Here is a 25302-nt window from a genome sequence, read left to right as displayed (position 1 = left end):
ATATACACCACATCTTCTTTTTTTTTTTTTTTTTTTATTTTTTAATATATGAAATTTACTGTCAAATTGGTTTCCATACAACACCCAGTGCTCATCCCAAAAGGTGCCCTCCTCAATACCCATCACCCACCCTGCCCTCCCTCCCACCCTGCCCTCCCTCCCACCCCCCATCAACCCTCAGTTTGTTCTCAGTTTTTAACAGTCTCTTATGCTTTGGCTCTCTCCCACTCTAACCTCTTTTTTTTTTTTTTTTCCTTCCCCTCCCCCATGGGTTTCTGTTATGTTTCTCAGGATCCACATAAGAGTGAAACCATATGGTATCTGTCTTTCTCTGTATGGCTTATTTCACTTAGCATCACACTCTCCAGTTCCATCCATGTTGCTACAAAAGGCCAGATTTCATTTTTTCTCATTGCCACGTAGTATTCCATTGTGTATATAAACCACAATTTCTTTATCCATTCATCAGTTGATGGACATTTAGGCTCTTTCCATAATTTGGCTATTGTTGAGAGTGCCGCTATAAACATTGGGGTACAGGTGCCCCTATGGCAGATGACATGATATTATACATGGAAAACCTGATAGACTCCACCAAAAGTCTGCTAGAACTGATACATGAATTCAGCAAAGTCGCAGGATACCAAATCAATGTACAGAAATCAGTTGCATTCTAATACACTAATAATGAAGCAACAGAAAGACAAATAAAGAAACTGATCCCATTCACAATTGCACCAAGAATCATAAAATACATAGGAATAAACCTGGCCAAAGATGTAAAAGATTTGTATGCTGAAAACTATAGAAAGCTTATGAAGGAAATTGAAGATACAAAGAAATGGAAAAACATTCCGTGCTCATGGATGGGAAGAATAAATATTGTTAAAATGTCAATACTACCCAAAGCTATCTACACATTCAATGCAATCCCAATCAAAATTGCACCAGCATTCTTCTCAAAGCTAGAACAAGCAATCCTACGGGGCGCCTGGGTGGCTCAGTCGGTTGGGCGGCCGACTTCGGCTCAGGTCATGATCTCGCGGTCCGTGAGTTTGAGCCCCGCGTCGGGCTCTGTGCTGACAGCTCAGAGCCTGGAGCCTGTTTCGGATTTTGTGTCTCCCTCTCTCTGACCCTCCCCCATTCATGCTCTGTCTCTCTCTATCTCAAAAATAAATAAACGTTAAAAAAAATTTAAAAAAAATTAAAAAAAAAAGCTAAAACAAGCAATCCTAAAATTTGTTTGGAACCACAAAAGACCCTGAATAGCCAAAGTAATATTGAAGAAGAAGACCAAGGCAGGAGGCATCACACTCCCAGACTTTAGCCTCTACTACAAAGCTGTAATCATTAAGACAGCATGGTATTGGCACAAAAACAGTCACATAGACCAATGGAATAGAAGAGAGACTCCAGAATTGGACCCACAAAAGTGGAAAGAATATCCAATGGAAAAAAGACAGTCTCTTTAACAAATGGTGCTGGGAGAACTGTACAGCAACATGCAGAAGAATGAAACTAGACCACTTTCTTACACCATTCACAAAAATAAACTCAAAATGGATGAAGGACCTGAATGTGAGGCAGGAAACCATCAAAACCCTAGAGGAGAAAGCAGGAAGAAACCTCTCTGACCTCAGCCACAGCAATTTCTTACTTGACACATCTCCAAAGGCAAGGGAATTAAAACTAAAAATGAACTATTGGGGCCTCATGAAGATATAAAGCTTCTGCACTGCAAAGGAAACAATCAACAAAACTAAAAGGCAACCAATGGAATGGGAAAAGATATTTGCAAATGACATATCGGACAAAGGGCTAGTATCCAAAATCTATAAAGAACTCACCAAACTCCACACCTGAGAAACAAATAATCCAGTGAAAATATGGGCAGAAGACATGAATAGACACTTTTCTAAAGAAGACATCCAGATAGCCAACAGGCACATGAAAAGATGCTCAACATCGCTCCTCATCAGGGAAATACAAATCAAAACCACACTCAGATACCATCTCACGCCAGTCAGAGTGGCTAAAATGAACAAATCAGGAGACTATAGATGCTGGTGAGGATGTGGAGAAATGGGAACCCTCTTGCACTGTCAGTGGGAATGCAAACTGGTGCAGCCACTCTGGAAAACAGTGTGGAGGTTCCTCAAAAAATTAAAATTAGATCTACCCTATGACTTAGCAATAGCACTGCTAGGAATTTACCCAAGGGATACAGGAGTGCTGATGCATAGGGGCACTTGTACCCCAATGTTTATAGCAGCACTTTCAACAATAGCCAAATTATGGAAGGAGCCTAAATGTCCACCAACTGATGAATGGATAAAGAAATTGTGGTTTGTATACACAATGGAATACTACTTGGCAATGAGAAAGAATGAAATATGGCCTTTTGTAGCAACGTGGATGGAACTGGAGAGTGCTATGCTAAGTGAAATAAGTCATACAGAGAAGGACAGATCTGTATGTTTTCACTCTTATGTGGATCCTGAGAAACTTAACAGAAGACCATGGGGGAGGGAAAGGGGGGGAAAATGTTAGAGAGGGAGGGGGGCAAACCATAAGAGACTCTTAAAAACAGAGAACAAACTGAGGGTTGATGGGGGGGGTGGGGGTGGGAGAGAAGGGACAGTGGGGGATGGGCATTGAGGAGGGCACCTGTTGAGATGAGCACTGGGTGTTGTATGGAAACCAATTTGACAATAAATTTCATATTAAAAGAAAAAAAAAGAAGAAAAAGAAAAAAGAAAAAACAAACAAAAAACAACAAAAAAGGAAAACAGCAAATACAAAATGGGTATTCTCACCTTTTTTCTTCTTAAAAGCAGGAGATATAACTCCCATGTGAAAGATGCCCTCCCTATACCAGGAAGAAGGAAGACATCAGTTTCACCAGAGATGGAGAGTGGGGATCAAGAGAAATCTGTACAAACAAACCTTGTTAACCTAATGCTTATCTTCTTAGTTAGTTTTCCACAATTAAATGCCCTAGCCCAAACCCCTTTATGTTGTCACTTTTTCACAATTTACTACTTTGTGTCCAACCCAACATGTAAACTCTGGCTTCTAACTGCTTCTTTGGGTCTTCCTTTTTCTTGTGAAGTCTCTAGTGTATGTGCAAATGTTACTTTTAAAAATTTTGTATGCTTTTCTCCTGTCAGTCCCAGCTACAGACCCTGAATGTAGAAAAAACTTTACTTTCCTCATGAAATATAGCCACTGATTCTTCTTCTGTATTCCCAGAATTCCTTTATGGCCAGCCGTACCTCCAACTGAAAGTCCGCTGCATGCTCTGAGAAAGCCAGCCTTCGAAATAAAATTTCTTGAAATATCTCTTCATTTTTTCATTGTCATGGAATGTTCTAGATTAACAAAAAACAGAAAACCAGCCACATGTCTCACAGTGCTGAGGACAGAGGAGGATTGTGGGTAAAAATTTCAAACTAGATTATAACTGGGATTCAGATAAGCCAATGGATAAGGAGCTCCTGGAAGAGGCCAGCCTGGGAAAAGGGGCAGTGAAGATCCTGAGAGAAAGGAACCCTGAGGAAGCATCTGATAGAGTGACTGTTTGTTACTAGTTTTTGAGATGCTGAGTCAGGTTCTGCCACAAGAGGAGACCAAGGAAAGATTCAGGAAAAACAAAGTTTACATACTCACAGTTCCTAGGGACAGAAGCCACAGCACACCACATGGGGTCATATGGGCTGTAGAGGTGGCCCCTAGGGGTCCTGTACCTGGTCCAGGGATGATAAACACAAAGGAAGATGACCTCCTGGGGTGCAAGGGCCAGAGAGAGGAAATATGGCTCTGGATTAGTTAGTTTGCATATCAAAGAAGTGTTCCCCACTGGGCCCTTTGCTATCCTAGAAAGATAGTAAATTGGCCAGCTCAGGCAGTATCACTCTCTCCTCCACCAGAAAGATTTTTTTAAATGTCAAAACATCATAATGCAGAGAAAGAAAATGCATGCACATGCACATGCATGCACACACACACACATCACACTGGTCAAGACTGAACAGCAGGTCCTCCATCTGAGTCTGGCTCTCGCCAAACTCCAATCCGTTCTTTCTCCACTACTCACCTGTGCCCTCACACCGGGTAAGAACTATACAGTATAAATGAAAAAACTAGGTTACCAACAATCCAAAAACTATGCCGCAGGAACTCTCTCTGAAGGAGTGGTCATATAAAGGGGGGGAATCTTTCCTATTAACTGAAGAAGGACAAAAGTAGGTGTACTCTGTGGCCAGAGGAATTAAATTGTTCCCAGGCAGTGGTGGCCTTAGACCCAATGTTACAGTAGAAGTTGACAGCGGTGCAGGCAGTGGAAGGACAGAAAAGTAGGCGGCAGAATAAATAATGAAGATAAATGAAAAGGAAGAATGTCAGCAGTAGAGCACACTAGGGAACAGGGTATATCTATAAAGTGACACATGGATTCAGATAGACAAGTCTATGGATACATAACTACACTTTACTTCATTATGGTTAGGAACAAAAATACATCAGTAGTTACTGTATGTTTTCATTCTCTCTCTCGCTCTCTCTCTTTCTCCAAAGGAAAGACACTATTGCCTACAGGGTCAAAATTTGAGTTTCAAACTTAACAAAGGAGGTGAAACAAGTGTACTCTGAAAACTACAAAACAGTGATGAAGGAAATTGAAGAAGACACAAATGGAAAGATAGGCCACACCCACTGATTGGAAGAAGAAAAATTGTTAAAATGTCCATATGACCCAAATCAATCTACACATTTAATGCAATCCCTATCAAAATCCCAACAGATTTTTTTTGCAGAACTAGAACAAATAATCCTAAAATTTGTATGGAACCACAAAAGACCCTGAATAACCAAAGCGATCTTGAAAAAGAACAAAACTGGAGGTATTGCAATCCCAGATTACTGCAAATGGCAGTAATCAAAACAACATGGTACTGGCACAAAAATAGATACATAGATCAACTGAACAGAGTGGAGAGCCTAGAAATAAACCCATGATTCTATGGTCAATTAATCTTCAACAAAGGAGACAAGGATATGCAGTGGGAAAAAAAGATAGTCTTTTCAACAAATGGTGCTGGGAAAACTGGACAACTGGACCACTTTCTTACACCATACACAAAAATAGTCTCAAAATGGATTAAGAACCTAAATATGAGACCTGAAACCATAAAAAGCCTGGAAGAGAGCAAGGCAGTAGTTTCTCTGACATTGGCCATAGCAACTTTTTTCTAGATATGTCTCTTAAGGCAAGGGAAACAAAAGCAAAAATATATATTGGGACTACATGAAAATAAAAACTTCTGCACAGTGAAGGAAACAATCAACAAAACTAAAAGACAAACTATTGAATGAGAGAAGATATTTGCAAATGATGTATACAATAAAGGATTTATAGGGGCGCCTGGGTGGCTCAGTCGGTTAAGCAGCCGACTTCGACTCAGGTCATGATCTCATGGTCCGTGGGTTCAAGCCCCGTGTCAGGCTCTGTGCTGACAGCTCAGGGCCTGGAGCCTGTTTCGGATTCTGTGTCTCCCTCTCTCTGACCCTCCCCCATTCATGCTCTCTCTCTGTCTCAAAAATAAAATAAAACGTTAAAAAAAAAAAAACAATAAAGGATTTATATCTACAATATATAATGAACTGAAAACAAAAATGAAAACAACTCAACACCCCAAAACAAGTAATCCAATTAAAAAATAGGCAGAGGATATGAACAGACATTTCACCAAAGAAGACATACAGAGGGCCGACAGACACGTGAAAACATGCTCGACATCACTTATCATCAGGGAAATGCAAATAAAAACTACAGTGAGATACCACCTCACACTGGTCAGAATGCCTAAAATCAAAAACATAAGAAACAAGTGTTGTCAAGGATGTGGGGAAAAAAAAGAACCCTCATGCACTGTTGTTGGTGGGAATGCAAATTGATGCAGCTGCTCTAAAAAACGATATGGAGGTTCCTCAAAAAATTAAAAATAGAATTACCATATGATCTAGTAATTCCACTACTGGGCATTTATCCAAATAATATGAAAACACTAATTCAAAAACATATATGCATCCTTATGTTTATTGCAGCATTAGTCACAATAGCCAAATTGTGGAAGCAACCCATGTCCATCAATAAATAAATGGATAAGAAAGACATGGTATACATAGACACACACACACACACACACACACACAATGGAGTATTACTCCGTCATAACAAAGAATGAAATCTTGTTATTTACAATGATATGAATGGAGCTAGAAGGTATAATGCTAAGTGAAATAGGTTAGTCAGAGAAAGACAAATACAATATGATTTCACTCATATGTAGAATTTAAAAAACAAAACAAATGAAGAAACAAGGAGACAAACCAAAACAGACTCTTAACTATAGACAACTGATGTTTACCAGAGGGAGGGTGGGGGTGGGGGGAATGGGTGAGATAGGCGATGGAGATTAAAGAGTATACTTATCATGATGAGCACTGTGTAATGTACAGAATTGCTGAATCACTCTATTGTACACCTGAAACTAATATAACACTATATGTTAACTATACTGGAATTAAAATTTAAAAAAAATTGAGTCTTGATGGTTGTGAGGCTCCTGGACAATAAGCAAAAAACAAAATCCAGAGATCCTTAAACGGAAGAGGAAAGGGGAAGAGAAGAGAGAAAAGAGAATGAAACACAATAAAGAAAACCTTTTCAGGTAGATGTTGGTAGAAATTTGGGCAGCCTGGAAGCTGAAAGTAGGATAGAAAAGAGAAAAACATTTTAGGCAAATATTGCTGACCATGTGGAGAATGAGAGAGGCACCAAAGTAAAGGAAAGATGGTAAAAATATTTTCTATGACTTAGAAACACATATTTAGTATTTTAGTATTTTTACATACAAAGTAAAAGATTTACTTAAAGATGAGAATTATTCTTATTTGCATACTTTATTTCAGATTTGCTATTTCAGTTTTAAAATTTATTTTGGCTTTTTCTTATATTGTCTATTTCACTGCTGAGGTTGTCTATGTTTTCATTCATGAATATATTTTCCTTTACCTCATTAATTATAGTTATTATAGTTGCTTTAAACTGTCTGATAATTCTGACATCTGAGACATCTTGGGGTTGGCCTCCATTGATAACCATCAATTCTTCAGAATGGGTCATGTTTCCCTATTCTTCATGTCAAGTAATTTTGGATTGTATTCTGGGCATTGTGATGTTATGATGTGGAGGCTACATTCTATTACATTCCTCCAAAAATTGTTGACGTTTTTAGTTTGTTTATTATAGGAGACAATTTACTTGGTTGGAATACAACTCCAAACTGTGTCTGTTGGGCTGCAGCACAAATCTGTTTCATTATTTTACTCCTTAGCTGAGCAGTTTGCAGTATGGCAGGGATATGTGCTGTTCAGAGATCAGCCAGAGATCTGGAAAAGATACACAGAATTTTCCCTCTTCCTCCCTTTCTGGTTCTCTCCTTGCGAGGATCCCCACCTCACTTCTTAATGATTATGGTTGCCATAAACTCTGCCCTCTCTTTCTTCAGGCCAGGAAGGCTATAGGGTTCTATCACAAGTTTAGATGCTGCACATGGTGCCAACCTTGCCTACACTCAGGCTTAAATTCATATTAACAGGAAATTTATCCTATGCTAGTCCTTTTTTTACAAGTATCTGTTACTGTCTAGAATTTGCCAGCTTTTGTTTGTTCTCAGATCCTTAAAGTAGTTGGGTTTTATATTTTGTCCAGAATTTATAGGTATATCTGCAGCAGAATACATCTATTAGGAGCTTACTTTACCATGTTTAAACTTAAGTTGATTTTTGATCATTGGATTTTGTTTCTTTGAATAGGAAACCAAATTCAGACTAGTCCTCATTGACTGTTTCTTGTTTTTTTTTTTTTCCTTAATCTATCAGGTGGCCAAACACATTCTTCAATTTACTGTGAGAGAGAACTTAAACCCAGATTACAACTGAGGTTCCTAAATGTTTCTTAAAATGAATTAGATTTTAAATTCATAAAGGAAATATAAACATAATCCCAATTAATGAATTTATTGGTGGAATTTATTAAGAGAAAATAGGAGCCGTAATATTACTAAAGCACAAAAAAGTGTCATGAACTGTACCAGATCCCTAACAAGGCATTTTATTATATCATTATGTTTATGAACAATAGCTCATTTTGTCATTGCCCTGCAACCTACCTCTAGAGTTGATGATTGCTAATACAACTCTTGTTTTTTTAGACTCAAATTCATAGAGCTTATATATCTCTAAATACAATGTTTTTCACTACCATTTATATGTGAAAACTTTACTTTTAAGTCTTGAATATTCATACAACATTTTTAACAAAACAATGGGTGCCATTTGCAACAATGCAGATGGAACTAGAGGGTATTATGCTAAGTGAAATATGTCAGTCAGAGAAAGACAAATGTCATATGATTTCACTCATATGTGGAATTTAAGAAACACAGCAGATGAACATAGGGGAATGGAAGGAAATATAAGATAATAACAGAGAGGGAGGCACACCATAAGAGACTTAAATACAGAGAAAAACTGAGGGTTGCTGGAGCAGAGTTGGGTGGGAGGATGGGCTAAATGAGTGATGGGCATGAAGGAGGGCATCTGTTGGGATGAGCACTGGGTGTTATATGTGAGTGTTGAATCACTGGGTTCTACTCCTGAAACCAATAGTACACTGTATGTTAACTAACCTGAATTTAAATGAATAAAAAAAGGAAGTGTAGAGAAAAACTCTCAAGTTACATTCCAGTTACAAATTGTGGAAAATCAGAATCCCGTTTTTTATTACATGCTGATTACCATCAAAGGGAATGTTGCTAGTGCAAAGAGGCATCAGACCATTATGTTCCGTACATAAACTGTTTGCTAACAATCATATTGACAATTTGGTTATCAGGAAGCAATGTTTTAAGCATTTGATATCCTAAATGATAAGTTGTTACATATATATGTGTGTGTACTTAAATTGTGTTTTAGTAAATTAGTTGTAAATTTGGGGTTGACGAATAATGCATTGTAAGTTTTCCCATTTAAAATAAAAGTAAATATGCTCTTGGTTAGCGTTTTTGTGTAGAACATTAGATTTTTCAAGAAGATTACTGATTTTTTTTTATCTCTAAACGATTATCTCTATTTTTTATCTCTAAATCTAAAAGATTACTGATTTCATGCTAAGCCGAAGATGTTGTAATTAAATTCTTACATGGGTATGCAGGGGTACTAAATATTACAGGAAAACATTTTCCAATTTTCCAGTGCATTCCACAAAACTTGTGCAAGTTGTTAATAGGTATCCCTATGCCTTTCCCCATCATTCTTGAAGAAGTCCTAAACTGAGGTGTTAATACAAATGTGAATGTTTCTGACAAAGAGGCTAAGCATTCTGTTTAATAATGCAAACTGCTGAGTGCCTGGGTGGCTCAGTCTGTTGAGCAACTGACTCTTCATTTTGGCTCAGGTCATGGGATCTAGTCCCACGTCAGGCTTGTGAAACCTGCTTCAGATTCTCTCTCTCTCTCTCTGTCTCTCTCTGCCCCTACCCCCCCTTTTTTTAAAATTATTTTTATTTTTTTAATGTTTATTTATTCTTGAGAGAGAGAGAGAGTGTGAGCAGGGGAGTGGCAGAGAGAGAGGGAGACATAGAATCCAAAGCAGGCTTCAGGCTCTGAGCTGTTAGCACAGAGCCTGAGGCGGGCTGGAACTCACAACTCACCTACTGTCAGATCATGACCTGAGCTGAAGTCAGAGGCTTAACCAACTGAGCCAACCAGCACCCCCTCCTCCACTGCTCTTAAATAAATAAATAAAATAATATAGACTGCTTTCTCGAATAGGCTGAAGTCAAGGTTAAAAACTTGAGGATGTTCTCGTTATAGATGCATACCAAGTTGGATAATATATGACACACACATACTTGTGCATATATAACTATATTCATGTGCATATCTGCTGTATATGGACTGCATTTAGCTTGCACAGAGGTTTTGTTAAGGCCCACGCAGTGTTTTAATTTTTTTTTTTTTCAACGTTTTTTATTTATTTTTGGGACAGACAGAGAGAGACAGAGCATGAACGGGGGAGGGGCAGAGAGAGAGGGAGACACAGAATCGGAAACAGGCTCCAGGCTCCGAGCCATCAGCCCAGAGCCTGACGCGGGGCTCGAACTCACGGACCGCGAGATCGTGACCTGGCTGAAGTCGGACGCTTAACCGACTGCGCCACCCAGGCGCCCCCCACGCAGTGTTTTAAAATGTCCTTCCATTCTCCTCTGTCCCAACCTGGTTGATTACATTAAAGTCATCTGCCTAAACCATGTGCCTATTTGAGTTTGGGACCTTAGATGTAGGATTTGGAAGCAGAAAGTTGGGTCTGAGAACACTAGCTCAGACTGGGGTGCAGGGAGGGCCTCAGTTTATCTTTTGGCCCTGAAAAATCAGTCAAATTCTCCTGCAAATATTTCAGAGTCATCCCTTTCCCAAACGTTTCTGGTCTGTTTTAAAGACGTTCTTCTCTTTTACTATTAGAGTAAAGCATTTTCCAAAACAGAATAAAAAACAAACAGAAAGAGATGAAGTTGTAAACTCAAAATTGCAAGTGAGCAGGATTTTCAAAAAACAAGCTTCAACGAAAAAAGCAACTAGTTCTTTTTTGCCTTCCCATGCTTTCCTGGCCCTGTCAAATGTAAACAAACTCCCACAAAGCCTCCTGTTTAGAGATAAAAAAAAAAAGAGAGAGAGAGAGAAGAAATCAGCCTTCTCTCGAGGCATCCATTGAAGTATTAGATAATTTATTTTAATAATACCTTTCCATGAGAGTGTTGAGGAGACTTGCAAGTGTGTCCCAGGGATGCTTGACTCCAGATCACTTCCCCACTCAGCTGCTATGACGTCACATAGGCTCCATTGAAATGCAGGAAGAACCTGTGAGTTATCTGCCTCAGAGATTTGGACACCAGCTATAGCAAGATCAGTATTGCGGCAGAAAACCTTGACCTGATAACATTTACAATCATTGATTGAAGGATTGGGAGGCAGACTGGTTAGAGGGCTAGATCCAGGTCATACTGTGAGATGGCCAATTTATTCCTGAAGTCAGTACTGACATGAACTGCATCTGAAGCTAGAGTAATTTGCATCCATTATGAAAACGCACATGTAAGTACAGTTAAGTGCTTTCATCCATTACCTCATTTAAATGACCCTGCTAGGCTCCTAATTGCTACAGTCTTTCCAATCGAAAAACGCCTATAAATACTTGCACACAAAGATGTTCCTCTCTGTGCTCTTTATAAAGGAAAATAACTGAAAACCACCTAATTGTTCAACATGAGGGAAATGAGTATGTTATGATCTATACATATAGTGCAATAAAGTTATGACCCCGAGGTTTTCAGAGTTTTTTGGGTTCCTTTGTTTTCACTGGAAAGTTCTTATGAAATAGTGATTTTAACAATATAAAATGCATTAGGGGAGCCTAGGTGGCTCAGTCGGTTAAAGGGCCAACTTCGGCTCAGGTCATGATATCGCTGTTCATGAATTTGAGCCCCCCCCCGCCGCCCCACCGGGCTCTGCGCTGACAGCTCAGAGCCTGGAGCCTGCTTCCGATTCCGTGTCTCCCTCTCTCTCTGCCCTTCCCCCGCTCATGCTCTGTCTCTCTCTGTCTCAAAAATAAATAAATATTTAAAATTTTTTAATAAAATAAGGGAAAATAAGAACAATGCAAAATGCATAAAGATGCAATAAAGCCTGCCAATGTGCAGAACCCTATAAGCAAGAAAGGGTCTGGATTTTATTCTAAGTGTAAGTAGAAACCATTTAAGTCTGTTGAGCAGCACAACGACGTGACTGAATTTGCATTTTTATTTAAAAAAATTTTTTTTTCTTAACGTTTTATTTATTTTTGAGACAGGGAGAGACAGAGCATGAACAGGGGAGGGTCAGAGAGAGGGAGACACAGAATCTGAAACAGGCTCCAGATTCCGAGCTTTCAGCACAGAGCCCGACACGGGGTTCAAACTCACAGACAGAGAGATCATGACCTGAGCCGAAGTCGGACGCCTAACCTACCGAGCCACGCAGGCCCCCTGAATTTGCATTTTTAAAACAATTACTGTTTCCTCTATAGCTCTTTGTTTCTTTCAATTTGTCTGCAGCAAAGACTAATGTTTTAATTTTTTAAAGTTAAAAACAAAACAGAAGGAAAAATAAACCTGTAGCCATTGCTTTGCAATCTATTTGACAACCCCCTAGAACAAACCCAAACCAGGAACAAACTTCAAGAGCCAACTTCAGGACCTCTAAAGGAAGGCACTGCAGGGCATCTCAAACATGAGGAGGGCCACGAGCCCCCAGCGGCCCTTGATCTTTCTGCCACTGTGACACCCTTTGCGCTTCTCTGTATGACGGCTTCGAAAGTGGGAATATATTCGGATTCGAGCTAGCTGGGGCTCCGTCTGGAGAGAGTAGCTGTTGGGTGGGGACAGTTTTAGCCTGATTCATTACCCAAAGATGGTAAGCCTAACTAAACCAGAGTCTTTCAGGACACTGGGGCCAGTGGGGAGAGAAAGCGAAGTTGCAAAAACTCACGGAAGGGGCCAGTGGAAGGAAGTACAGGGGAAAAGTACAGGCTGAATTTCCTGCAGACTTGTTTCCCCCATCACTCCAAGACCTTGGGCGGGATACGCAACCTCTCTAGCCTGAGTTTCAAAATGGGCATGATAATAACCACCTCTTAGACCAGTGTGATGATGTAGACAATCTTCAAAACATCTCAGGCTGTGGGGCGCCTGGGTGGCTCAGTCCGTTGAGCGTCCGACTTCGGTTCAGGTCATGATCTCACGGTTTGTGGGTCCGAGCCCCGCAGTGGGTTCTGTGCTGCCAGCTCAGAGCCTGGAGCCTCTTTCGGACTGTGTGTCTCCCTCTCTCTCTGCCCCTCCCTCGCCCGCGCTCTGTCTCAAAAGTAAATAAACATCAAAAAAAAATTAAAAACAAAACAAAACAAAACCATCTCAGGCTGCGCATGATACATAGGAAGCCGGGGGCTCTGCAGTGTGGTGCAGAAACCATAATTGCAGCCTTTGACAATTAAAAAAATAAAAATAAAAATAAACAAATAAATGAATAACTGAGGGCTAGAGTCCTCGCTCACTTAATGGAACTCTCACAATTTCACTCTGCTGTTATGACAATTAAAAAGCCTTTGACAATTAAAAAAATAAAAATAAAAATAAACAAATAAATGAATAACTGAGGGCTAGAGTCCTCGCTCACTTAATGGAACTCTCACAATTTCACTCTGCTGTTATGACCTTAAATAAGGAAATGCATTTTCCAAATGATCCCTAAATCTTCAGATCCTGAATCATGAGAAGAACACAATTAAGTTCCCCAGAATTATGAAGACAGGGAAGCATACTCATACATTTTGGAAGGTTTTTCAACATAAGCTGAAGAGGAAGATTCTATTTAAACTCTCAATCGGGAAAGTAAAATAACTAGAATGCTATTCTTAGAGTCATGTAGTTAAGTGAGATTTTACTATATTTAGCATATAAATACAATGGTCAATGTGATACTCCATAAACCATCTATGCTAAATTGATCTTTTTCTTTATTTAGGAGTGAGAAGGGGGAAAGGGTTACCTTAGACATGAAAGGGTGAGTTAATCAATTTTTTTATCTGATAACATACATATTTCTAAATGATATATGACCCTTCTCTTGTTTTCCCCCCTCTGGCTTTGCTAATTATTTTTCAAATCTTTTCAATAAAATGCAGTTTTTAACACCCCATCCCCATCTAGCAGATCACACATCCATGCACCCACACTCTCCACTAGACAACAAAATTCCCAATCAATATTTAAGTTGTGTGTCCGAAGTAAGGATGGAGAGATCAGGCTGAAAGCTTAAGTATAAAGAAGCACAAAACTACAGTGGTAATGGAATCTGAATAAAACGTGGTTAAGATACCTATTTCAAGCAACACGCTTCTCAGCTGGAGCCTACATTCCAATGAGGGCTGCTCTTGGACTCTCTTTCTATGGATGGATTCCTACCATCCATATGGCCAGCATTCCAGATAACTGAAAAGGAAGGCCTAAGATCTCTGCAGATCCTTGGGGCTGAAGTCATAGTTCCGGAGTGGAAAGAATACATGCCCGAGAACACCTTTTTGGGATTCCCATGCCTGGAGACTTGTCAGATGTCCTACATTTCATGTTTGCTGGCTACAGAAAGGAAGTTTGGGAAACAGAAGCAGCCTCCTGTGACTGTTTGCTCCATATTGTACCAGCCATCTGTTACTGATAGTAACAGGGAAGTCCTGATTAAGGAGGAAAGCCAAAGAAAACGCCTCAGGTGTGACTCTGGAGAGTCTAGTGGCCAGCCCACCTTATGGCAGTGCTGGCTTGTGTCCTCACCGAGCAATACTCATTTCGGATTTGCTTCAGTCCATTCCATTCAATTGAGGTGCACGCCCCACAACATATAAGGACAGATGGGATGCAATGTTCTAGTGTTAAGTGGATACTGAGGGGTATTAAGGCAGTAGAGGGGTGCCTGGGTGGCTCAGTCGGTTAGGCATCTGATTTTGGCTCAGGTCATGCTCTTGCATTCAGTGAGTTTGAGCCTCACATCGGGCTCTGTGCTGACAGCTCGGAGCCTGGAGCCTGCTTCGGATTCTGTGTCTCCCTCTCTCTCCGTCCCTCCCCCGCTTATGCTCTGCCTCTCTCAGAAATAAATAATAATTTAAAAGCATTTAAAGAAAAAGAAAGGGTGTAGAGAAAACAAAAACATTGTTTTATATCAAATCAAACAATATGTGATTGGATAGAATGCAAAAATCTCACGAACTTTTAAGATAAAAACAAGTCCCTCTCCTCTGCCGTAGGGGCACGGAGTGAGGGCAGGAGTTAAGAAAGAAATGGTGCCATAAAGCAATGAAGGGTAAGGGGGTAGAGAACTGGGTTGGGACTGAGGATATGTCAATGCTAGTCCTGAATTGGATATCGCCTTGCTGTGTGACCTGGGACAAATGCCTTACCTTCATTGGAGGGATTATATCACCTTTCCATAAAACTATCATAATTACGACAACATTGTGTGGGTACAAAGATAGATATATAGGTTAATGGGATAGAGTAGATAGTACAGAAATAGGCTCCTATGCACATGATCAGTTTGCAACAAAATTCAGTGGGGAAGGGATAATCTTTTCGATAAAAGTGAGTGGGTGTACTGGAGATGCAAAATAACGAATCTTAACTCTTAGCTCATGCTGCACGTAAGAAATTAACTTGAAATGAGTCACAGATTTAAATGGAAAAGCTAACGCTATAACATTTCTCAAAGAAAATATAGGCAGCTTTGGTTCAGGCAAAGGTTTTTTTTAAGGTAGCAAAAATCACAACGAGATGATGAAAACACCGACAAATTGGATATTAAGACTAAACATTTTCCTCTTTAAAAGATGCTGCAAAGATCTTTTAAAGGTGCTGTAAAGAGCACCTGGGTGGCTCAGTGGGTTAAGCGTCTGACTTGATTTGGGCTCAGGTCATGATCTCATACTTCATGAGTTCAAGTTCCACATCAGGCTCTGCGCCGACAGGACCTGCTTGGGATTCTCTCTCTCCCTCTCTCTTTGCTCCTCCCCTGCTCTCTTTCTCTTTCCCTCTGTCCCTCTCAAAATAAATAAATAAGCTTAAAAAAAGATGCTGTAACGAAGATGAAAAGGTGTTTCATAGAATGGGAAAAAATTGCAACACATACCTCTGATAAAGGGCCTGTTTCCAGAATATATAAAAATATGTTTACAACTTAATAAGAAGACAAAATAAGACACTTGTTTTAAAGTGTGCAAAATAGTGGAACAGACACTTCACCAAAGAAGATACACAGATGGTATATAAGCCCATGAAAGCATGCTCAACACCATTAGTCATCAGGGAAATGTAAATTAAAATCACAAATGAGGTATCATTACATACCCCCCCACACACACACACAGCTGAAACAACTAATCATGGCAAGTGTCGGTGAAGATCTGGAACAATTGGAATACTCATAGATTTCTACAGGGGATGCAGTAAAACAGTAAAACCACTGGAATAGTTGGCCATTTCAAAAATAAAAATATATACTTACTGTATAGCCCAGTAATCCTATTGTGATTTACCCACGACAAATTTTTAAAAAGTATGGTTCCACACAATTTTTTGTGTTTACCTCTATAGCAGCTTTATTCACAATAGCCAAAAATTGGAACTAATCTGAATGTTTCTCAACTGGTGAGTGGATAAACAAGTTGATGTAGAGGCATATACTACTCAGAAAATTAAAAAAAAACAAACAAACTCATGAACTACTTATCCACACCACAGCATGGGTGAAACTCAAGTGCATTTTCCTAAGTAAAAGAGATGAGACATAGAAGAAGACAGCCCGCTGTACCATGCCATCTGTATGGACTCTCAGAAGAGGCAAAGATATACGGACAGAAAACCAACATGGTGGGAGTCTATGGTGACCAGAGGCAAGGGATTTAGGAGAGAAAATTAACTGCAGAGGGGCAGCAAGGAACTTTTGAAGGTGAGGGAAATGCTCTATACCTTGATTGTGTTGGTAGTGACAGTATTCTATAGATTTGATGATCAAATTGTACATCTGAAATTGGTAAACTTTACTGTATTTAAATTACATCTCAGTGAAGCTGTTTTTTTTTTTACATGTATGTATGTGTGCGTTGGGGGGGGCGGTTAGATTGTAGAACTTCTAATATCCTTTCAATCCATAAAGTGTCTCAGGGAGCACAAATCTTTTAGACTTTGCCTGACCTTTTGCCCTACAGGAAGACATGATCTTTATTGCACTGGACAAGAAATAAACCTCCCTCCTGCTCCTGAGGGGACATAATCTCTACCTTTCAAGGCTCTGTGCTCTACCAACATCCTTGAAAAGATGGTCTAGAACAAAGGCAGTCAGCGCCTCTGTGGGCAAGACACCAAAAAGATTGAGAGACCTGGTGGAGAACAGGCTTTCAACATCAATTGCTTACACCTCCTCTGAACTTCTGTGGTTCGAGTTTGCTGTCACATCATCTGAGTTCAAAACCAGGCTAAGCCACTACCCAGCTGGACCAATTATTTGATTTCAGTGAGGTCTCATTTTCCTTGTCCAGTAGACTCGGGTCATAATCCCCGCCTTAAAGTAATTGGGTGAGCCAAATAAGACAATGTATTTTAAAGTGCTTTTTAAGCCACAAGGAAGTAGATAAATAATTACTTCACCATGTACTTTTTATGTTATTTCATTCTTTTACACTGTCAGGTTTGTTGTCAGCTCCTTCTACTCTTCTTTTCTTTCATGGCACTTAACACAAAATTAAGCAAGTAATGAGTATTCAATTAACCCTTGATGGTTGCCTAATACTTTGAATAACTGGTTGAAATTGGACTTGCCAATTTCCCCTTATAAATTCCATGGTTTCTCTTGTACTCTTTCTCCTTTGATCACCTATCTCCAATCACATTTAAATTAAAAAAAAAAAAAAAAAAGCAAGCTAGTCTATTTTCCTGAAGAAAACGCTTTGGATTCTATTCCAGCACTTAACAGGTGGTTACTTCTATCTGTGACAAGTCCTTAGCAAATAAAGAGCTCAGAGGGTGTGGTGCACTCGTCATGCTCACCAAGCAAGAAACATGTTCCTATGAGTGGTCAGCACTTAGCGTGTGTTCATGTTCAATGGGGAATGAAAATGGCATATGAGAGGCTAGAAGAAAATAATCATCCCTTGTGTAATTCTCTCTTTTTTTTTAGTGTTCTGATGAATCAACCCGAGAAAGCAGTTTCTTCAGTCCCTTTTCCTGTATGAATGATCACAATGTAGAGTTTAGAAAGAGAGACATGGATTGGCCCATCTGTTGTGGGTACAGTAATGGCAGAGGTTACCAGGATGATGATGATTATGGTTGAGAATGACAAAGTATACTGCAGAAAATATCTCAACAGAAGGTAGGTTCTAAAGTCAGCACATAAAGTGAAAAATGTGAAAGGTCAAGACCATCCTTGAAAAATACTAGGAAGGTGTCACATTGGGTACGAAAATATTGTGCTTAATAGGGCTTATTACATTTATGTAACAGCTTATGTAATATCCAGATTTCCCCAGCAGAGCGTCACATGATGGACGTGGCTTGCATTTATGGGTCATGTTATTTTTTTTTAATATAAAATTTGAAACTCCATATTCTCCATAAGATGCTCCCATTATGGAAGCACATGGGCACATAAACAAACTGAACAGAAGCAGATTCCCCTCTGCCTTCACTCCTTCCTGGTTAAGGTCAAAATGCCAGTCAGAACTCTTTCCTTAACCTTTCTCCCTCTCTCTTTCCCACAAAGACTAAGTCCACTCCAGTTAAATGGGATTATGATGACACTGCTCTATCCTAAAAAGGTCTTAATTTCCTTTCTCAACTTTCCATTTCCCTTCTTATTTGATGTACCTAGATTCTCATGGAAAACACTGGACGCATCTGCAGACAGCTTTTTCACATATAGAAAATATCTAAACTGGATACAAAAGAAGGTCATAATAAGTCTTCTCTTGGTTACATGATTAATGTACTCTGAGGCTTAGGAAAAAGCCAGTAATTGGGAAGGTTTAAGAGTACATTGAGTGAATTCATTGCTGTCAGAGACAATTCACCATTTCACTGATAGAGCCAGCAGCAGCCCTTCCGAGAGCAAGAAATAGCCATAAATCTAAACAGGAAAATATCCGAGTTTTGCTACCATGTCACATAAAATATCTCTTCTCAGAGCTGGAGGTATTTTTCAAAACTAAGTTAGAGTCACAGCTGTGAATAAAACCGGGCTTCTTCAAGAATGAGTAATAGAGACAACATTTTATAAGACTCCAAATTTGACCTTTCTTGGAAATTCTAATATCTAGCAAGAACTTGTCTTTGAGCACATAAACATATCATTTGTTTGCTTTTCTTCCAAATTTCCACTAAGGTAAGATTGCAGTTGAAGGAAAACTAGTAGGATGTGTAACTAGAGGAACACAGTGATTCCCCTCGAACAGAGGACATCACCAGAGGCCAGTGGGCTCGACTGTTCCACAAGTATGTTTGACTCAGCCCACACGGTGGTGGCCTGAGACGAGTTTAAAAAATGTCTGAATTAATTGCTAATGAAAAGAATGGTGGTTTCACGTTGGAAAAAAAAAAAATCTAGAATTCCAGCTTCTCTTTAAAAAAAAAAAACAAAAAAAAATGCAATGGTGGGCAATATTAGGTTGACACCTCACCCAACCCAAATATCAGCTGGGCCCGAGTAGAGATCACCTCTTCAGACCCCGGGGAATCTCGGGTTTGCTACACTCTGCACCACTTCTGGTTATTTCCGGGGCTCCAAGGCCAACTGCTGGCTGTGGTTTTATGTAACAGCAGAGTTAAAAGAAAAGTAAAAGTTTTCTACCTATATGGCTACCAAAGGTCTTGGGGAAAAGGGCAGATGGAGCCCTGGTTCATATATTTGTGTTACCTGGTTGGCCCCTGTGAACATCTGAGTCTGGACTTGCTACCTTAAAAATTCACCTCCTGGGGCACCTGGGTGGTTCAGTTGGTTACGCCTCTGACTTTGGCTCAGGTCATAATCTCAGCTTGTGAGTTCAAGCCCCGTGTTGGGCTCTGTGCTGACAGCTTGGAGCCTGGAGCCTGCTTCGGATTCTGTGTCTCCTTCTCTCACTGCCCCCTCCCCCTCTCGTGCTCTGTCTCTGTCTTTGTCTCTGTCTCTCTCTCTTTCAAAAACAAATAAACATTTTTTAAAAATTAAAAAAAAAAAAGGTCACCTTCTTCAGGAAGCTTGCCTGATTTAACCAACTGGGTTACAGAATGTGAAATGCTCTCCACCAGAGGATTCCATTAGAAACCGATGTAACTGAGATTTTAGATGCGACATTTTAATTATCCTTACATGAATCATCCATAATTAATAATTTTAAAAGAAAAACATTTTGAGTGTCTCAGGTTAGCACAAGGGCTTTCTCACTAAATGACCACCCCAGTAATTTACCACAAATGTTGACATTCTTCTCAGAGCTCTCTCTGTTTCTCACTTAAGAATTTGGGAAGGGGCTCCTTGGTGGCTCAGCTGGTTGAGCGTCTGACTCTTGGTTTTGGCTCGGGTCATGATCCTAGGGTTGTGGGATGGAGCCCTGCATTATGGTCCATATGGAGCATGGAACCTGCTTGAGATTCTCTCTCTCCCTCTCCCCCTGCCCTTCTCCCCTGTGCACTCACTCACTCTCCCTAAAATAAAAAAAAGAAAAGAAAAAAAGAAAGAATTTGGGAAAAGGAAACAGGCATAGTTATGACTTCTAATATGAAAACCTCTAAGTAAAGACAGGTTTGCCTGCCATAATTATGTAATTATTACAACGAAATATAACTTACCTCACCACCGCATGAGAAAAAGTAATATTTTCTTTACTGAAAGGACCTGACTCGTTAAAAGATTAAAGGTAGTTACTGCCCTATTTCTGAAACAAGAGGGAGAAACTTAACGAATAAACATTGCTTTCAGCATAGCCATGGCGCCACAATGATCTGATTGTTGCAAGGACACTGTTCAGAATATTACATGACGCTAAAGAGTGACACTTTCCATATTTAATATGAGCCTTTGAACAAAATTAAATTTTAGAGCAGTCTAAGGTCACACAGTCGATACGCCAACGCTTTTTACATTTATTTTAATCTCATCTCCCAGCACTGTCACCAGATCCTTGCCATCTCTTCATCACCATAAATAAACCGCGTTGACTCTTGGACCTGCTCTCAGTCTCTTGGCTTAATTACCTTCCATGATAAGGAATTCACTTCCCATTTCCCTAAAGTGGCCCAGATGGGCACCTCAACTTGTTTCCCCTCTCTGCTCTGCTAATCTTTGTAATACTCTGTAGGGATAGCAGAAGAAGAGTAAGCCCCTTCCTAAGTCCCCCCCACCCCAGACCCTGCTGGGGATGCTCTGAAGTGGAGGTGACCTCAGGGCTCTGTGTCCTCTTGGGAGATGCGTCTTTCTCACCTGTGGCCAGATGCTTCTCGGAGTAAGCATCTGGGAAAGATTTCAGGTAAGATATCTCAGGACCAGATTCCTTGTTCATCTGAGCACGATTCAGAGTCAGTGTCATTTGAGCACTAAAAGAAATATGACCTTATTTTGTTTTTATCATAGGTTGCTAAAATCTGGGGATATTGTTAACACTTCGAATCATAGAATCTTAACACTAGAAAAACCCAAAATGCATTTAATCAAACTTGCCCATTAAGGACACAGCAAAATTGAGGATCAGAGGCCATTGTCACATAATTATATACTAGAAGACCCAAAAGGCATTCATCTTGTCTGTCTTTTAAATATTTTTTGAGCAGCTACCACGGGGCCAGCTTTCATAGATAAACACACGAATTCAAGTCGTTAAACAAATTTCCCACTATGAGCCTGGCACCGTGATGGACATGGGGCATATAAAAATAAATCAGACAGGGACTTTTTCTTGAGGAGCTTACTGTTGAGTAGAGAAGCAGCAGCTTTACATAAAGGAAAGTTTACACAATATGATAAATGTCACTCCTGATGAATGTATATGGTGGGATCACATCGTACACATGTAAAAAGCCATTCCTTATCTTATCCGTGATCACAAACTAATCTAATAACACGTATCAGTGTAATGAAAGAAATTTATTGTTAAAACTGAATAGCATCAACCCTGTAAACAAGCAGGAATGCTTCAAAATCCACACGATTAGTCACTTGGGAAATGCAAAATAAAGCCACAATGAGATACTACCACACATCTATTGGCACCTCCAAAATTTAAAAGACCATATCAAGCATTGGCAAAGATGTAGAGGGATTGGAACTCTCACACCCTGCTGGTAGGAGAGCTAAACGGTAGAACCGCTCGTAAAATAGCCTCGAAAATAGATAAACTGTACTGTGTTTAAAAAAATGAGACATACACCTACTATGCAATCTAGTCACTCAATTTCTAGGTATTTATCCAAGAGAGAACAAAGTCAAAGTTTGTATATGTGAACATGAATGTTCACAACAGCTTTATTTGTAATCCCCCCAAACTGGAAGCCACCCAAACATTTACTAACAGGTGAATGGATAGCCACATGGTGAGACATCCGCATTATGGAATAGTGTTCAGCAATAAAGAGGAATGAACTATTGATACAGACAACACCACGGATGAATCTCAAAAGAACTAAGCTGAGTGAGGGAAGCCTGAAAAGTAGCACACATACTGTTTGATTCCATTTTTATTCAATTCTAGAAAAGGCAAAGTAACTGTAGTGATAAAACATAGGTGAGTGATTGCCTGGCGAGGGGTTGTGGTGCCTGGAGGGGCTGGAAGAGGGGGTTCAGAGGGGTACAAGGAAAATTTTAGAAGTGATGACTGCACAGGTATGTCTTGTATCACAGCTTATCAAAGTACACACTTGTGCTCAGTCTGTCAATAAGGCTGCTAAAAAGTAAAGAAGCAAACGGTAATAACAAATTCTAAGTGAACACAGAAAAAAAAAAATCAAGGAGTTTGGAGTTATAGGGCATGAGCCCGGCTACCCATCATCTGCACAGCCATGCCTAAGTCTCTAGACTTTTCTGGAACTGTTTTCTTATCTAGCAAATGGGGGTAATAATTCTTGTCCAACTCATTTCATGGGATTATAATGAGGAGCTAATAGAGGAAAAAATGCAAATGGGCTTCATAAAATTTTAAAATATTATGCACCAGGTGGTGGTTGTCCTCATTGGCAGACATGAGAATCTATAGGGGCAGGAATCTCTGTGAGGGCTGGTTAGGGGGAGGAGGGCTGGAGGACAAGAGAACCCAATTCGCGTATGAGGACGATAAAGCCAGGGCCAAGAGGCTGCAGACAAGGGTAGGGGGCAGGTGCCTCAGGGCAACGGAAAAGCAGCAAGAACAAAAGCAGGTCTGACTCTGCAGCTGGAGAGCAGGGGAGGAACCAGATCACTAAAGAAAAAGAAGGCAGAAGGCAGAGCCTGGAACCCACACTGAGGACAACAGAACTCTTGGGAACACAGGCTTGTGAGCAGACTCTGCTGTCCTCATTGCAGATAGATGGATCATCATGCAACTCAGCCACCCACCGGCTCTTGGGATGAGGACAACAAATCCTTAGCATGGCCATGTCCCCGGCCTGTCCCTGCCTACCTCTCCAAGCTCATGGCCTACCACTTTCCCCCAGCAGTCTGCACCCTGCCCCTCTCCCAGCAGGCACCACAGAGACTCAGTCGTGCTATTTCCTCAGCTTCCACTGCTATGCTCTCTCCTGTTTGCCCAAACTCCTACTTACACATCACTTCTCAGATCAGCTGTTGCTTCTTCAGGAAGCTGGCCTGGCCTCCCGAGCTTAATCAGATTCCCCTCTGATGCCCCTCGTGGCAGCTGGAACCGCTCCTCCATAGCATGTACTGCCGTTGCACTTACGGTACTTGGAGTGGTGAGTTCATCAGGGTCTGTCTCTCCCATCAAACTTCACCTTCACGGGGATGGAGAGCATGTCTGGTTTTGCTCGCCTTTTGCGCCACCTACCACAGGTGCAAAAGAGGTGATGCATGAAGGAATGCGTCAGAGTCTTGTGGGGAAAAGATGTTCTTTGAAACCTTAAGAATTAGAGAGCCAACGACGTGTGTGTTCGAGCTCAATCTGCAGGCATAATCTATAATGGAGACCTTTTTATTATGTCCATTTTATAGACGCTGACATCCAGGTTCAGAGAAGTAAGGTAAATGCCTAACATCACACCAATCATGAGCGGCGGATCTGGGAGGTGCCCCTGACTTCCTGACCAGCCCTGTCTTTCTAATTTTAAGGGGAAGGTTGATACCTAAGGCTCTGTCCAGCTCTAACTTTCTCCAATCCTATAGTCTCCAGAAAATTAACTGGTGGATCCTCCAACAATTCAGCCCCCATCAATGGCCTGCAATAACCTTTCAGATCCTCAAGGCCTGCCAACAACACCCTCTTCCACTTGTAGGTTAAGAACTGAAAGGGGCGTCTGGGTGGCTCAATCAGTTAAGCATCTGACTTCGGCTCAGGTCATGGTCTCGCAGTTCATGGGTTCAAGCCCCACATCGGGCTCTGTGCTGATGGCTCAGAGCCTGTAGTCTACTTTAGATTCTGTGTCTCCCTCTCTCTCTGCCCCCTCCACCATTCATGCTCTCTCTCTCTCTTTCTCCCCCCACCCCCCAAAAAATACATAAACATTAAAAAAAAATTAAGAACTGAGAATACGTTTCAGTGGACTCCTTGGGCTAAAAGGAGTGCCTATTTAGCTTATATCCCAGCAGTGCTGACTCTGAATTAATAGTTTGACATCAGTCTTCTTTCACTTTGTGGCCCACTCTGAGCCTTGTCCTCCTTGAGTGTGCCTGAGGCAGCCGGACCCAGGGAGGGAGAAGGGACAGAGGAGGGCCAGCCTCCAGGGGTCTAATAAATTGTTTCGCTAGGTGAGAGACTTCTGCTCAGATACAACTTCTCCCTTCTAGTGCGCAGACCGTCCCCACCCCTGACACCTGTTTCCCCAGTGGGAGTGGTGTAAAAGTGCATTTTTCCCAATCAGAAGTGTTTAAGCACTGGCTTAACATGGTCAGTTATCCGAACAAGTGTTAATAATTTATGGGGGTCTATCAGCTCCCCAACACATATGCCAGTTGATAAGCCTCTTGTTATGGCCACAAGCAGCCTTGATATTAGTCTAGTTTGTATCTGTGGGGTAGGGTGGGGTAGCTAGGGAACAAACTTTGAGCACCTACTAGATGCCAGGCATCCCTCTCTCATCGAATCCTCACAATAAGCAATCCAGGTAAATATTAGTATCCCCATTTTAGTGTTAATTAAACTGAGGTCCAGAGAAACTGTTACTCAAGGTCACATGGATAGGCAGGATTAGATTTGATTCCAGATGTGTCTGGCTTCAGGTCCGCCTAATGTCTATGAGTTTAACAACTGATACTTGGAAGACAAGGTCTAACAACCTACAAAGAAATAAAAATTCATTTATATCCAAACACATATTTGAGGAATCACGTTACTGAAAAGAATGCAATTAGACCAGTGCTATTCAGAGGATGGTCCACAAACTCATTCCAGCTCACGAACTGTCGATTATCAGCCTACTGGGGTAAGTGCAGA

This window comes from Panthera pardus, unplaced genomic scaffold, assembly GCF_024362965.1.
Source record: "Panthera pardus isolate Hobbes unplaced genomic scaffold, ASM2436296v1 HiC_scaffold_2, whole genome shotgun sequence".
Lineage (NCBI taxonomy): Eukaryota > Metazoa > Chordata > Mammalia > Carnivora > Felidae > Panthera > Panthera pardus.
This window is presented reverse-complemented; position numbering follows the sequence as displayed.